The sequence below is a fragment of the Pseudopipra pipra genome, chromosome W, assembly GCF_036250125.1.
Source record: "Pseudopipra pipra isolate bDixPip1 chromosome W, bDixPip1.hap1, whole genome shotgun sequence".
Lineage (NCBI taxonomy): Eukaryota > Metazoa > Chordata > Aves > Passeriformes > Pipridae > Pseudopipra > Pseudopipra pipra.
The window spans coordinates 6016983-6032951 of record NC_087580.1 but is presented as its reverse complement, the minus strand read 5'-3'; the positions used below and the strand labels follow the sequence as shown (position 1 = coordinate 6032951).

At 52.6% G+C, this 15969-nt stretch overlaps 1 protein-coding gene and 1 pseudogene across 1 annotated transcript in view; one reads left to right on the top strand and one right to left on the bottom strand.

The window, feature by feature from the left end:
* Window positions 1-15969, top strand: part of LOC135404433 (zinc finger protein 239-like) — a 352167-nt pseudogene that overhangs the window by 20294 nt on the left and 315904 nt on the right.
* The window catches only part of LOC135404435 (class I histocompatibility antigen, F10 alpha chain-like), a 115371-nt gene that overhangs the window by 32690 nt on the left and 66712 nt on the right, over window positions 1-15969 (bottom strand). The window lies entirely within an intron of this gene.

The window sequence follows — 15969 nt, the reverse complement described above, 5'->3', positions numbered from 1 at the left end:
CAACATCTTTATAGATGATTTAGATGAGGGGATTGAGTGTATCATCAGCAAATTTGCTGATGACACTAAATTGGGAGGGAGTGTCGACCTGCTGGAAGGCAGGAGGGCTCTGCAGAGGGATCTGGATAGACTTGAGAGATGGGCTGATTCCAATGGGATGAAGTTCAATAAAGCCAAGTGCCGGGTCCTGCACTTTGGCCACAACAACCCCATGCAGCGCTACAGGCTGGGCACAGAGTGGCTGAAGAGCAGCCAGGCAGAAAGTGACCTGGGGGTACTAATTGACAGGAAGCTCAACATGAGCCAGCAGTGTGCCCAGGTGGCCAAGAAGGCCAATGGGATCTTGTCCTGTATCAAAAATAGCGTGGCCAGCAGGAGCAGGGAAGTGATCCTTCCCCTGTACTCTGCGTTGGTGAGGCCACACCTTGAGTATTGTGTTCAGTTCTGGGCCCCTCAGTTCAGAAAGGATATTGAGGTGCTGGAGCGGGTCCAGAGAAGAGCAACAAGGCTGGTGAAGGGACTGGAGCATAAGTCCTATGGGGAGAGGCTGAAGGAGCTGGGGTTGTTTAGCCTGGAGAAGAGGAGGCTCAGAGGTGACCTCATCACCGTCTATAACTACCTGAAGGGAAGTTCTAGCCAGGTGGGGGTTGGTCTCTTCTCTCAGGCACTCAGCAATAGGACAAGGGGACACGGGCTTAAGCTCCGCCAGGGGAAATTTAAGTTGGATATCAGGAGAAAATTCTTTACAGAGAGAGTGATCAGGCGTTGGAATGGGCTGCCCAGAGAGGTGGTGGATCACCATCCCTGGAGATTTTTAAACGCCGATTGGACGTGGCACTGAGTGCCATGATCTAGTAAATGGACTGGATTTGGACCAAGGGTTGGACTCGATGATCTCGGAGGTCTTTTCCAACCCAATCGATTCTATGATTCTATGATTCTATGATTCTATGATTCTATGACTGGGAAGGACTACGAGCATGCTGAGGGCTCTACTGGGATGTACTGGGAGTGTCTGCAACCATAGTGGGGGTGACTGGGACCATACTGCGAGTGACTGGGTCTATGTGAAGGGAAATTAGGACCAGGCTGGGGGCAACTGGAAGGAACTGTGAGTAACTGGATCTACAGTAGAAGCAACTGGGATTGACTGGCATTGTCAGGAGGGAGGACTGGGATCGTACTTGGAGTGACTGGATCTGTGCTAGGGGCAACTGGGAGCAACTGGGACCATGATGGGGACAACTGGGATCATACTGGGATCACAGTGGGAGCAGCTTGGCCCATGCTGGGAGCAACTGAGACCACGCTGAGGGTGACTAGGGTCATACTGGGATCATGCTGGGACTGAGTGGGATCATGCTAGAGGTGACTGGGATCATACTAGGAGCAACTGGGAGTGAACTGGGGATGACTGGAAGTGGCTGTGAGCAACTGGGATCATGCTGGAAGCTACTGGGGGCAACTGGGAATGAGTGGGACCACATGGAGGAAACTGGGAGCAACTGGGAGAGACCAGGAGTGACTGGGATCATACTGGGACTGAGCGGGAGCATGCTGGGGGTGACTGGGATATACTGGGTGAGATTGGGAGTGAGAGGAATCATACTGGGAGTGACTGCAACCATCCTGGGTGACTGGGAGGAACTGGGACCGTGCTGGGGGCAAATGGCATCTTAATGAGAGTAACTGGGAGTGAGGGGGTTCATACTGGAGTGACTGGGACCAGATAGGGAGTGTCTGGGCTCATGCTGGAATCCTAATGGAATGGACTGGGAATGACTGGAGCCATACTGGGGGTGAGTGGGAACAACTGGGACCATACTGGAAGTGACTGGATTCCTACTGGGAGCAACTGGGATGGTAGTGGGAGTGACTGGGATATACTGGAATCATACTGCTGGTGACTGGAACCATACTGGGAGTGACTGGAACTCTGGCGGGCTGCCCCGGGCCCGCCACTGGTCCCGCCCGGGGGGGACCGGCCTTGCAGCCGCATCGGCTGCTGCCACATGGCCCTGCTGGGGCAGGGCTGGCACGGGAGGGACTTGGAGTCCCTGCCAAGCCGAGCCGGGCTGGGACTGAAAGACAGACCCGGGCTGGGATGGACCAGGCTGGGAATATACTGGGATGGGGATCTGGGATGGACCGGGCTGGGAATATACTGGGATGGGGATGTGGGATGGACTGGGCTGGGAATATACTGGGATGGGGATGTGGGATGGACCAGGCTGGGAATATACTGGGATGGGGGTGTGGGATGGACCGGGCTGGGAATATACTGGGATGGGGATGTGGGATGGACTGGGCTGGGAATATACTGGGATGGGGATCTGGGATGGACTGGGCTGGGAATATACTGGGATGGGGATGTGGGATGGACCAGGCTGGGAATATACTGGGATGGGGATGTGGGATGGACTGGGCTGGGAATATACTGGGATGGGGATGTGGGATGGACCAGGCTGGGAATATACTGGGATGGGGGTGTGGGATGGACCAGGCTGGGAATATACTGGGATGGGGGTGTGGGATGGACTGGGCTGGGAATATACTGGGATGGGGGTGTGGGATGGACCAGGATGGGGGTGTTGAGTCAGATCGGGGGTGTGGGGGCTGGGCTGGCCCAGGATGCAGCAAGGTTGGATTTGAGCTTAGTTCTCTCTTCCCAAGATTGCTGTGCCAGATCCAGAGCAAATTTGGGAGGGGGAAGGAGGAGGTGAGACTAAGAGGAGCAAGAAGAAGCAGCTTTCTTTTGTCTGTCCTGCTCCGTCTCCCCTGGGCCTCCCCCTCCAGCCCAGCTCAGCCTGGGGGTCCCACTTTGGGGTCCCCGTGACCCCCAGGTGTCTCCTTGCAGGGACCCCTCAGGTCAGGGCTGAATTGCTCTTTGATTTGGAGACAAAAAGTGGAAATTCCTGCTGACAGGTTGGATTCCCTCTCCTTTGGTCACTACAGAAAAGCCCCTTTGAATCACTCCCACTGCCACTTGGGGACTCATTGCCCTTCCCTGGGCAGCAAAAAAAAAAGGCCACAACTATATTGGCCTGCAATAGTTTTTAACTGCTCTTTGGGACAAAAATGTCCTTTATTTCCCCAAACCCAGTGTCTGTGGGAGTATTTTCCATGGTATGTTCCTCTGTTGTTCCCCAATAGGTCTGGTTTTCCCTCCTCTTCCTCCCCCACCCATTTTTTTTCCAAAATGCCCTGAACTGCAGCCTGGGGCAGGAGGAGTGTACAAGTTTCGAGCTGGCTTCCTGCCAAGTCCCCCGAAACTCGACAACAAGGACCTGCCTCCCAGAGAGGGAAAAGAAGAAAAACCAAGCAGCCAAAGCTATAGCAAAAATATGTATATATATATGTATATTTATATATAAGACAGATACACGAAAGGGGAATACCACACACCAGGGGGGGAGGGGGGGGGGGGGGGAAGGGAGAAGGACAAAAAGGGGCAAGGACCGAACAAGTCAAACAGCCAGTCGAAGGCAAACTAGCAAAAATCTCACCACTTCCCTTCGAACAGGCAGGATGGCCAGACACGGTCCTTGGCTCTCCCCTCACGCGTGGCAGATAACGGCAGTCACTGTAGGCCTCGGCTCCAGATAAGCCCGACCGAAACAGGGACCCACCGTTCTCGAACCTCGCCGGAGAGGAAGAGGGCGAACTCTCTTATCAATGCCTTATTTATACCCTGGGTTACGTAAAGGAATAGCATGGAATACTTCCTTGGTCACCTTCCTAGTTCCTTCCTGGTTACAAGCTGGTTTCCAGGAAGGCCTAGACTGAAACCATCACATTCTCCACCCCTTATTCCATACTATTTCTTTACGTAACACCTGTATATTGTGTTCGTCTCTATCCCGCACATATACACATATATATATATAGTCCATGTTTATTTTTTCTCGAAGGTTGTCGTCTGTCATTGAAGATCAGCACCACCAGCAACTCGATTTGTGTTCTTGGCCCTTTCGTCATAATCACAGTTCCGGTTTAGGGCTGGCTCATTGGTTTGGGCTGTGTCATCATCGACCATCCTTAGATTCTCATATCAGCTTTGTTCGGGTCTTTTTTTCCGTCTGGTGTCTGGTCTCCTGTAAAATACAACTCAAGGCACAGAATTAGTTTTTTCCCAGGCTTAGGTTTCCTTGAGGTACACATTGGATCTCTCCATCCTTCCTCATAACCCACCAGGTATATCCAGGCCCTTGAGCAAAGACAATCCCACGAATGGGTTTGTCTTGGCCTGAGGGAGGAGTGATCCAAACGGCCTTACCTAACATACCTTTTAGATGGATCGCTGGAACTTTGTCTCCATCTACAGTGTGGAGGGACTCTGCTTGGGCAGGACCAGCTCGGTTGACAGAGCCTCGGGTGTTGACTAGCCAGGTGGCCTTGGCTAAATTCTTGTCCCAATTTTTGTAAGTTCCCCCACCTAGTGCCTTTAGAGTCGTCTTCAACAGTCCATTACACCTTTCTACTTTTCCTGCAGCAGGTGCATGATATGGAATGTGATATACCCATTCAATACCATGCTCCTGTGCCCAAGTGGCCACTAGACTGTTTTTGAAATGAGTCCCGTTGTCTGACTCAATTCGCTCTGGAGTGCCATGTCTCCACAGGACCTGCTTCTCAAGGCCTAGGATGGTGTTTCGGGCTGTTGCATGCGGTACCGAATATGTTTCTAACCACCCGGTGGTTGCTTCCACCATGGTAAGCACATAGCGTTTACCTTGGCGGGTCTGTGGCAATGTGATGTAATCAATCTACCAGGCCTCTCCATACTTATACTTCTCCCAACGTCCACCATACCACAGGGGCTTCAGTCTTTTCGCCTGCTTAGTAGCGGCACAGGTCTCACAATCATGGATAACTTCAGAAATGATATCCATGGTTAAATCCACCCCTCGGTCTCGTGCCCATCTGTGGGTGGCATCTCGGCCTTGATGACCGGAAGCATCATGGGCCCATCGAGCCAGAAACAGCTCTCCCTTCTGCTGCCAGTCTAGGTCTACTTGTGACACCCCTATCTGTGCAGCTCGGTCCGCTTCTCTGTTGTTATTATGTTCTTCATTAGCTCGCTTCTTGGACACATGGGCATCTACATGGTGGACTCTCACATTCAGACTCTTCGCTCTGGCAGCGATGTCCTGCCACAAGTCAGCAGCCCAGATGGGTTTTCCTCCACGCCTCCAGTTCATCTTCTTCCATCGGTCTAACCATCCCCATAGAGCATTGGCTATCATCCACGAGTCTGTGTAGAGGTAGAGTCTCGGCCATCCTTCTCGTTCGGCGATGTCCAGGGCCAATTGGACGGCTTTGAGCTCTGCAAATTGACTCGACTCGCCTTGACCCTCAGTAGCTTCTGCCACTCGTCAGGTGGGACTCCAAACGGCTGCTTTCCACTTCCGGTTCCTTCCTACAATACGGCAAGAACCATCAGTGAAAAGGGCATAACACCTTTCTTCATCTGGCAGCTGATCAAATGGCGGAGCTTCTTCAGCTCGGCTCACTGGCTCTTCTTCTTCTTCTGCCAGACTGAAGTTCCCACCTTCAGGCCAATTTGTGATAACCTCCAGAATTCCAGGGCGATTTGAGCTTCCCAATCGTACAAGCTGCGTAATCAAGGCTATCCACTTGCTCCATGTGGCATCAGTGGCATGATGCGTAGGGGGCACCTTCCCTTTGAACATCCAGCTCAAGACTGGTAATCGGGGTGCCAGGAAGAGCTGTGCTTCGGTACCAATTACCTCTATAGCTGCTCGTATACCTTCATACGTCGCTAAGATTTCCTTTTCCACAGGGGTGTAATTAGCCTCAGAATCTCTGTAGCTTCGGCTCCAGAAACCCAGTGGTCGCCCTCGCGTCTCGCCAGGCACCTTTTGCCAGAGACTCCAGGAGGGACCTTTATCTCCAGCTGCAGAGTAGAGTACATTCTTTACATCTGGTCCCGTTCTAACTGGTCCAAGAGCCACGGCATGTGCAATTTCTTGCTTGATTTGCCTGAAAGCTTGTTGTTGCTCAGGACCCCACTGGAAATTGTTCTTTTTACGGGTCACAAAGTAAAGAGGGCTCACAATCTGACTGTATTCCGGGGTATGCATCCTCCAGAAACCTATTGCTCCCAGAAAAGCTTGGGTTTCTTTCTTGTTTGTGGGGGGAGCCATTGCTACAATCTTGTTGATTATGTCTGTTGGTATCTGGAGTCGTCCATCTTGCCATTTCACCCCTAGGAATTGGATCTCTCGGGCAGGTCCCTTGACTTTGCTCTTCTTGATAGCGAAACCGGCCTCGAGGAGAATCTGGATGATCATCTGTCCTTTTTTGAAAACTTCTTCTGCTGTATCCCCCCATACAATGATGTCATCGATGTACTGGATGTGTTCGGGAGCCTTACCCTTCTCTAGTGTGGCCTGGATCAGTCCATGGCAGATGGTTGGACTGTGTTTCCACCCCTGGGGCAGTCGATTCCAGGTGTATTGAATGCCCCTCCAGGTGAAAGCAAACTGTGGCCTGCACTCTGCCGCTAAGGGAATGGAGAAAAACGCGTTGGCTATGTCGATGGTGGCGTACCACTTTGCTGTCTTGGACTCCAACTCGTATTGGAGCTCCAACATATCTGGCACGGCAGCACTCAACGGTGGCGTAACTTCATTTAAGCCACAATAGTCCACAGTCAGTCTCCACTCTCCATCGGATTTACGCACAGGCCAGATGGGGCTGTTGAAGGGTGAATGGGTTCTGCTGACCACCCCTTGGCTCTCCAACTTCCGGATCATTTTGTGGATAGGGATCACAGCATCTCGGTTTGTCCGATACTGTCGTCTGTGCACAGTTGTTGTGGCTATTGGCACTTCTTGATCTTTAACTTGCAGTAATCCTACAATGGAAGGGTCTTCTGAGAGGCCAGGAAGGGCAGACAATTGCTTGGACTCCTCTTCAATCACCGAGGCTATACCAAAAGCCCACCGGTACCCTTTCGGGTCCTTGAAGTATCCTCTTCTTAGGTAGTCCATACCAAGGATGCAAGGGGCTTCTGGCCCCGTCACAATGGGACGCTTTTCCCATTGGTCTCCCGTCAAGCTCATGTCTGCCTCTACTACTGACAATTCTTGAGACCCTCCGGTCACTCCAGAAATAGTAACAGTCTCGGTACTCTTATACTCCGAAGGCATTACAGTACACTGGGCTCCAGTATCTATCAAGGCCTGGTATCTCTGAGGATCCGATGTGCCAGGCCATCGAACCCACACAGCCCAGTAAACTCGGTTATCTTCTTGGTCCCTCTCCTTCTCCTGGCAGAAGGCAGAGCCCCTCTACTGGTCTTGATCAGAGCATTCGTCGTCAGAGTTTGACTTTGACTTCTTAGACTTTTTACCGTTGTCGAAGTGGACCTCTATCTTCTCGTGTTTCGGTGATCGCAGTTTCTCTTCTAAGAAATCTCTGTCTACTACATAGACAACTTTCTTGTCAGTCTTCTTTCGCTTCAGCTCCCTCACTCTAGCTTCAAGTTTAAAAGTGGGTTCACCATCCCACTTCTTCATGTTTTCTCCTTTACTACGAAGGTATGCCCATAGTTGGTTACGTGGCCAATGCTTAGAGTTCTCTTTCCTTTGACTTGTGAATGACAGGGACCGTGAGCAAGATCGAGACCAGGATCGAGGTCTAGGCCGAGGTCGTCTTTGTCGGTCCCACCATGATCTTCCCATTGGCCTTTCCTGGTAATCTCTATACCTTCTGTCCTCTCTGTCTCTAAGGTCGTCCTCATATCTGGAATATTCATAATCTCTCTCCATTCTTTCCCTATCATAGGGGTGTCGGTATAGAGGGTCGAAGGGGTCTTCCAGATTTTCCTCTATGCTCCTCATCCAAGCGCACATGGTATCCACACTTGGTTCATCCATCTTTGGATGATATGCGGTTATCAAGCAATACCTATACGGTTTAGGGGCACCTTGAATTACCTTCTTCCACATTGGTTGTGTGCAAGGAACATTCTCGGGAACTTGGATGTCATAATATTCTGGATCAGAGTACACAATTTCCTGCATGGCCAATTCCCGTAGGTATTGGATGCCTTCTTTCGCAGTCCTCCACCTTCTCGAAGAACTCTTCAGGGACTCCTTAAACGGGTATTTCGCCCTCACAGCATGAAGAATTCGGAGCCAAAGACTGGATGCCGTTTTCTCCCTTCCCATTTCTTGTTCTATCTTAGGGTCTCGGGCAATGGATCCCAGTTGTCGTGCTTCGTCACCTTCAATTATGTGACTATCAGCTCCCTTGTCCCAGCATTGCACCAGCCAGGCGAGCATTTGTTCACCAGGCAAGCGCATATAATCTCTCCGTAAATCTCTAAGCTCTCTTGTGGTCAGTGATTGTATAATTTCGCTTTCTCGCATTATTTCTTGTCCATCTCTCCCACGTAGAATCTTTTCTACCTCCCTCTTTACTCTTCTGCTCTTATGTGGAACCGCTCCTGCCTCCTCTCTGTATCTCTCACGTGGAGGTGGAGACTGGGCATGCCATGGGGATAAGCTTCTATGTTGTTCATGGCGTGGAGATGGACTTCTATGCCGTTCATACCGTGGAGATGGACTTCTACGCCTTTCATACCGTGGGGACGGACTCCTACGTCGTTCACGCCGCGGAGATGAACTTCTACGTCATTCACGCCGTGGAGATGGACTTCTACGTCGTTCACGATACCCAGCCGGTGGAGGTAGCGAGTAGTCTCTCGGGTGCCAAGATAAGGGCTTCTTCCAATCATCCACACCTCCAAGAGAAGGTTGGGTCTGGAGGGGTAGAGATAATTCCCCCTCCAATTGAGGGGGATGCTTTGGCTCCTTCTTTGCGTCCTTTGTAACACTGAATTTGTAGTCAGGATATAAATCATCAAGCGACAATATACCACCGGCCGTTTGTACTGTTGCTTTCTTTTCTCTTGGTGCTGTTCTGTATTCCTTTGGGCGTGCCCCTAGTTCTTTTGGACGTGCTCCTTCCCGTGTAGCCGTTTCTTCCTCTCTGTTAGCTGCTTCTTCTCTTCCAATTGCTCCTTCCTCAGTCACAACCACTTCTTCCTCTCTCGCAGTCGCGCCTTCATCACTTGCTGTTGCTCCTTCTCCCATTGCTACCGCTCCTTCGTTCACTACGTCCTCTGTTCTTTCTTCTTCTTCTTCTTCTTCTCTTTATCTGTGCGTTCTGGTTGCGGAGATGGGTCCGTAAGTTCCTCGATCTCCCTTACCCACGTCTTCTTCTTCTTTATAGGGGCAATGATGATCTTCCGGTTCTTAGCTTGAGTCCCGGTTCTAGTGGACTTAGTAGAAATGTCATTGACTTCAAGTTGTGTTTGGACCCCAACTTCTGTGGACCTAATAGGGACATCACTGGTTTCAAGTGGCGTGGTTTGGGTCTCTGTGTCGACCTTAACCCTCTGAAGGTGGTCTATGGCAGTTCGATAAGCATTAGCCAGGCCCCAGCACAAAGCGGAGAATTGCATATTCGGATCTTTGTAGGAAAAACACCCTTCTGCCAAACAGTGGGCCATCTCACCAGAATCAAACATTTGTTCTGGTGTGAACTCCCAATTAATGGGGGGTGACACATGTCCTACTAATCTACCGAAATCTCCCCAAGCTCCATGCCACCCGGGGACTGGCCTGTCTGCAGCCCTTTCCAAAGTTCCAGCGAGTCCCTTTGAGGTGTGATCTTTCCTACAAGAGGGAGAGCAACGGAACCCCATTCTTCCAAGTTTAAGGAGCACTTCCAGTACCTTTATCAATGACAGTACTGTTGCAATAAGATTTATATAGTAATTAGAGCCGATTTTAACCATGGGGATCTCCTTTACCAAACCTTCGATGTCAAAATTAAAGGATGGAAGCAATTCGTTCCATCCATCCTCAAGGTCTGGACGTCTCCCTATAGAGTAGCCTAACACAGGTGTAAAGACGGCTAGAATTATAAGACAAATTAATGAAATAGCCATTGCTTTTTGTTATTATTTCTTCTTGATCCCAAAACAAACTTTTGTTTTATATAAACAAAGTTTCCTTGGCTGCTTTCCCAGACTCTGGCAGTGTTCCCAGACCTGTTCCCAAAACAATAGATTGGCTTGCAAAACAACACCGAGCTTAGCTGTCTTCCTGGAAAATGTTTATCAAAACAAGCCAAACTTAACCAAAATATCCCACTCCTGACACCAAAAATGTTCTACAAGTTTCGAGCTGGCTTCCTGCCAAGTCCCCCGAAACTCGACAACAAGGACCTGCCTCCCAGAGAGGGAAAAGAAGAAAAACCAAGCAGCCAAAGCTATAGCAAAAATATATATATATATATATGTATATTTATATATAAGACAGATACACGAAAGGGGAATACCACACACCAGGGGGGTAAGGGAGGGGGGGGGGGAAAGGGAGAAGGACAAAAAGGGGCAAGGACCGAACAAGTCAAACAGCCAGTCGAAGGCAAACTAGCAAAAATCTCACCACTTCCCTTCGAACAGGCAGGATGGCCAGACACGGTCCTTGGCTCTCCCCTCACGCGTGGCAGATAACGGCAGTCACTGTAGGCCTCGGCTCCAGATAAGCCCGACCGAAACAGGGACCCACCGTTCTCGAACCTCGCCGGAGAGGAAGAGGGCGAACTCTCTTATCAATGCCTTATTTATACCCTGGGTTACGTAAAGGAATAGCATGGAATACTTCCTTGGTCACCTTCCTAGTTCCTTCCTGGTTACAAGCTGGTTTCCAGGAAGGCCTAGACTGAAACCATCACAAGGAGTTTGTGAGTTGGAGACAGTAAAAATCACTGTATCAATTAAACCTTCTTGAAAAATCAAGTGTTTGGGTGGCAAAAATGATCCTTTCAGGTCTTCCTTTGCAGACACAGGCAGAGGGTTCTTACCTGGAGAATATTTACCTATGGAGGAAATGCCAGGTGCATTTCCTGGTAATAATTGGAATTTGTTGATGTCAGGGTTTAGGGAGAGTTTTAATAAATATGAAAACTCTTTACAGTTGCCATTGCCCCCCCAGCAGCATCCACATTCTGTGCCAGTGGATGCTTGTCCTGTTTCTTTGGGTTCTTTCCTTCCAAATATTCCACAAATGGCTCTGCTGGGGTCAGTTTTGCTTTGGTGAACCTGTTAAGTTTGAACTTTGCCTTGGGGAATAGTGCATGGCCATGGAAAGGCTGAGCGGGGAAAGAATTTATGAAAAACCGTGGACCAGGTGGAAAAATGTTCCCGACATGGGAGGTTGGAGCAGTGACAAGAGGAGCAAGCAAAGGCTGGGACAGGAAAGAGTGAACAAAAACCAGCCCTGGGGAAAGGAAGAGGGTTAGAAAAAGGCTGTGACTGCCTGGGGGGGAGTTTGGGGGTTATCAGCTCTTTGTGGGTTTATATTTGGCCCATGAGGCATCCTGGCAAAGCCCCAGGACCAAGCAGGACCTGCTCAGGCCCTGGGAGCTCGGGCTGTTGTTCCAGATCAGCTCATGGCAGGAGGAGCTGAGGGTGCCCCTGTCCCCTCTGTGCCCCCCAGGGGTGGCAGAAGCCCCTCGGGAGGCAGGTCCCGAGGCACCATCCCCTGTCCCGGGGGCTCCCCGAGCTGCCCTGCACAGGGTGGGCACACGGGGGGTGGGCTCAGGTGGGTCTGAAGGGCCGTCCAGCACATTGGGGGGTGACCTGGGGGGCTGGGACTGAAAACCTCTTGGAGCTGTGCAAGTCCTTGAGACAACACCTTCCCAGGGCACACAGAGCCGGCAGGAGCCAAGGCTGAGTTGGGAAAACCAAGCCAGTCCTGGTGCTTTGAAGGCTCAAATCACCTAAAGCCGCTGAAGGGAAAAGGGGCCTTGACTTTCCTGGCAGGAAACTGCCCCAAATCAGGCATTTGCCACTGCCCAGTTCCCGGCCTGAGCAGGAACTCGCTTGGTTTGCACAGACTGAGCTGCTGCGATGGAGCTGCTGCAGTAGAGAGCAGAGGGAGGCACCAGGAAAACCAGCTCCTCTTTTGGGGAGGTTGTTTCAAAACTGTGCTTGAGTTTAGCGTGTGTGGGCACTAAAATCAGTTCAAACAGCCACGGGGGAGTGTTACAGCCCACCCTGCCAGGCCGGAGGAACTTTTGTTTGATTCTTGTTTCCCTTGGAGTGAATTAAAGTGAACCAATCCTGGATGATCAGTGTTTGCAGAGAGAGAGAGAGAGAGAGAGAGAGAGAGAGAGAGAGAGAGCGCATTAATTTTGGAGCAGTTGGGTTGCAAAGGAAAACAGGTGTGGAGCCCTTTGGGTTGTGATCCAGCCCCCCAAGGCAATGTGGGAGGGAAAAGAGAGCAAGAGAGAGAACAGAATAGAAGTTGCAGTCGCCCCTCCGAGGGCTCTGCCCACCCTGGTTGTTGTCCCCAGGGTCCTGCTGCGTCGGGGAGTGGTGGGGGAGAGAAGCCCCCGCAGCACAAGATGGGGGGGTTTCTGTCCCCTCCTGGGGCCTCCCCTGGGTGTGTTTGGGGCCACTTTAGCAGGGCCTGGAGGGGCTGGTTTGTGCCAAGTCTTTGCGGCCTGGGCAGGGGGTGCTTGGAGGGCAGCCCTGCTCAGAGGCCTTGTCGGGGCAGTGCTGGGTGTGGGCACCCCCCAGGGGCCTCTGCCATGGCCTGGCCCAGGGCAGAGAAATCTCCAGGCCCCAGAGCCCAGAGAGGCACCCCAGGGCCTCCCCAGTGCCACAGCCTGGGGGCTCCGGCCTCCTCCCCTCAGCCCGACCCTCCCTGGCCTGGCAGCAGCTCCTTTGCACAGCCTGGCCCAGCCCAAAGGCTGCAAGTCCCCTCCAACAGGCCAGTTCCTGCCGGGGAGGAGCAGGGAAGGAAGGGCAAAGGGCTTGGCAAGCTGTGGGGCTGGGGGGGTGCCCATCCCGTGCTGGAAGGGGGCATGGGGGGGGATGCAGCCCCAAAAATCCTTGGGTGCCGCTGACAGCACTGGGATCCCCCCAAACTGAGCCTGGAGCCCCCCATGGGCCTGGGGCTGTGCTGGGAGGTGGGGAAGGGACCGGGGGGTACAAGAGTTGGGGCTGTGGGGTGCTCTTTGTGCCCCTTCCATGGGCTTTGTCCCCACATTTCAGCCTCAGGCCCATCGAGGACAAAAAGGTGCCCCTGGGGGTCACCGGGCTCATCACAGGGCTGCTCCTCACCATCACTGCCCTGGGGGAAGTGGCTGAGGCTGGAGAAGCCACCCCAGAGCCTCCTCCTGCACAAACCCCCTGCAAGGAGTCACCCGCACACATATGTTAAAGTTTAATTAACATTATCATATTATATTGATATTTTGTGTAACAATAATAATAGATAGGATTGTATTTCCAACCTGCTTTTAACCAGCAGCAGAGCACAAGGATGGAAGGACGGGATCTGCTTGGAATTTGTAGGGGGCTCGTTAATTTTGGGGGTTTTGGCAACTTTTTTGGGGTGTTTCTGGCAGCTTTTTGGGTCTCAGCGCTGCTCCCATCCCACCTCAGAGGGGTGAGAAGAACAGAGCTGGTGAACCAGGAAACACAGACCTGGTTGGGTTTGGCTACAAAACTCACCCTTGGCTGGTTTGGCCTTTCTAGAGGCGACTTTGCAGCAGATCCCTGTGGATTTGTGCTCCTGGGAATGCTCAAACACCGCAGGAAACATCTGCCATGGCACCAAGGGTTCTTGGGCCAAAAGGAGTCTTTTAAGGAAGAAATCTCTTTTCCATGCTTCCAGCATGATCCCAGTTGCTCACAGCCACTCCCAATCACTCTCAGTCTACTCCCAGTTCTTTCCACTATTATCCCAGTCACCTCCAGCATGATCCCACTTGCTCCCAGTCTATCCCAGTTGCGCCAACATGGTCCCAACTGCCCTCAGAATGCTCCCAGTAACTCCCAGTATGACCCCAGCCACCCTCACTGTGGGCTCAGTTGTCTCCAGCATTGGTCAAGCTGCTCCCCGTTGCCTCCACCACAGATCCAGTCAATCCAAGTGTGATCCCAGTCTTCCCCCAGCATGGTCCCAGCCAATCCCAGTTGCACCATTGTACATCCAGTCAGTACCAGTTGCCCCCTACATAGTCCAGGTCACTCCCAGGATGGTTGCAGACTCTCCCAGTATAGCCCAGTTGCCCTCAGCATGCTCGTAGTCAGACCCAGTTACTTCCACTTGCCCCAGGACGTTTCCAGTTTCCATCAGTACGATCCCAGTCACTCCCAGTCTATGCCAGTTTTCTCCAGAATGCACCCTGTCACTCCCAGTTATTCCCAGTTCCACCATAATTTCAGCATGGTCCCACTGGCTCCCAGTCCCCCCTGCGCAGTTCTAGTCACTCCCAGTATGATCCCAGTCACTGACAGTCACTCCCAGGATGGTCCTGATCACTCCCACAGTGATCCCAGTCACTCCCAGTCACTCCCAATTGGATCACAGTTGCCCCCAAGGTGGTCCCAGTTGCTCCCAGTCCCCCCTCAGGATGGTTCCTTTCCCTCTCAGGGACTCCCAGTCTGAGTCCAGTATGGCCCCAGGCACTTTCAGTCACTGACTGGATGATGCCATTTGCCCCTGCATGGTCTCAGTTGCTCCCAGGATGATCCCACTCTGAGTCCAGTCACCCCCAGTATGACCTCAGCAACTTCCAGACACTTCCACTATGAATCCAGTTTGATCCCAGTCATCCCCAGTATGGTTGCAGTCCCTCTCACATACTCCCAGTATTCTTGCAGTCACTCCCATTATGGTCCCTGTATGACCCTAGCAGGAGCCCAGCTGCTCCCACTCTGATCCCAGTTGCCCCCAGTGTGGTTGCTCCAGGATGGATCAGGAATGCGGACCCCTCTGTGCCCCCCCCCTTGTGTCACCCTGTTCTGAGGGAGCTTTGGGGGGACATCTGCACCCCAACATGGCATCCAACGCATCCCAAAGTGTGCTGGGATCCCCTTAAACCACCCCACAGCCCGCCAAGGAACTCCCAAACCCACACAGGACCCCACCTAACCCCTTTTCTGGGGAGACATTTATGAGCACTGGTGTTACTGGGAGCCCCTCCTGCTGAAGGTGAGGAGATCTCGGGTGAGAGGGGGTGTTGGGAAGGGGGGGGTCGGTGAGTCAGAGGGGATAAAAGGGGTGGTGGGACCTCAAAGTGAGTGGGAGGAGAGTGGGACCCCCCAAAAGTGGAGGGGGAGGGGGAATGAGGATTGGGGGCTGATGGGAAAGGGGAGGGAGAGGTCAGAAGAGTGGGGAAAAGGGGAAGGTGGGACCCCCAAACTGAGCATGAGGGGGCTGGGAATTGGGGGAATGATGTGTAAGGGGTGGGGAAAGGGGGGGAAAAAGTGAGGGTTGGGACCCCAAAAGTGATCCTGGGCAGGCTGGGAATTGAGGGGAATCATGGAAAAACCGTTGTCAGAGAGAAAACTGGGTGACCCGAGTCCTGGATGCTTTTAGGAAAGAGGTCTGAACATTTCTTGACTAATGGAGGGGGATGACTTTTTTATTCTTGACCTTTCCAGTTCTCCATTTGGGGGCAGGATGTCCTCTGGGCCAATGTTTTGTTCCAGTGGCAGTGAGTGCAGCCTCAGAGGGCTGAGCCCTCTCTGGCTGGGCTTGGCCTCTCCTGCAGAGACTCAGGCCTGGCTGGGCTGCCCCAGGCAGACGCTGCAGGAAGAAGAGCTCAGGCCGCCTGGCTCTGGTGTCCCTGGGGCTCAGCCTGTGCCCCATTGCTGTGCAGGGGCTGAGCCCCACCTCTGCCTCGGGGCCTTGGCCAAAGGGCTGGCAAGGAAGAGGCCCAGGAGCCTTGGGGCCTGCCCAGCTTTCCTCCTCCCTGGGGGCTCTCAGTCCTCCCCTGACACCGTGTGGGCCCAAGGCCTTGCTGGCTTCGGGCTCACGGCCCGCCGGCACCATCCCAGTGGCCTGACCCCCCTCCTTCCCCTCTCTCCAGCCTCTCCTGCCTTTTCTGGCAAGGGGCCATCCAAGGAAA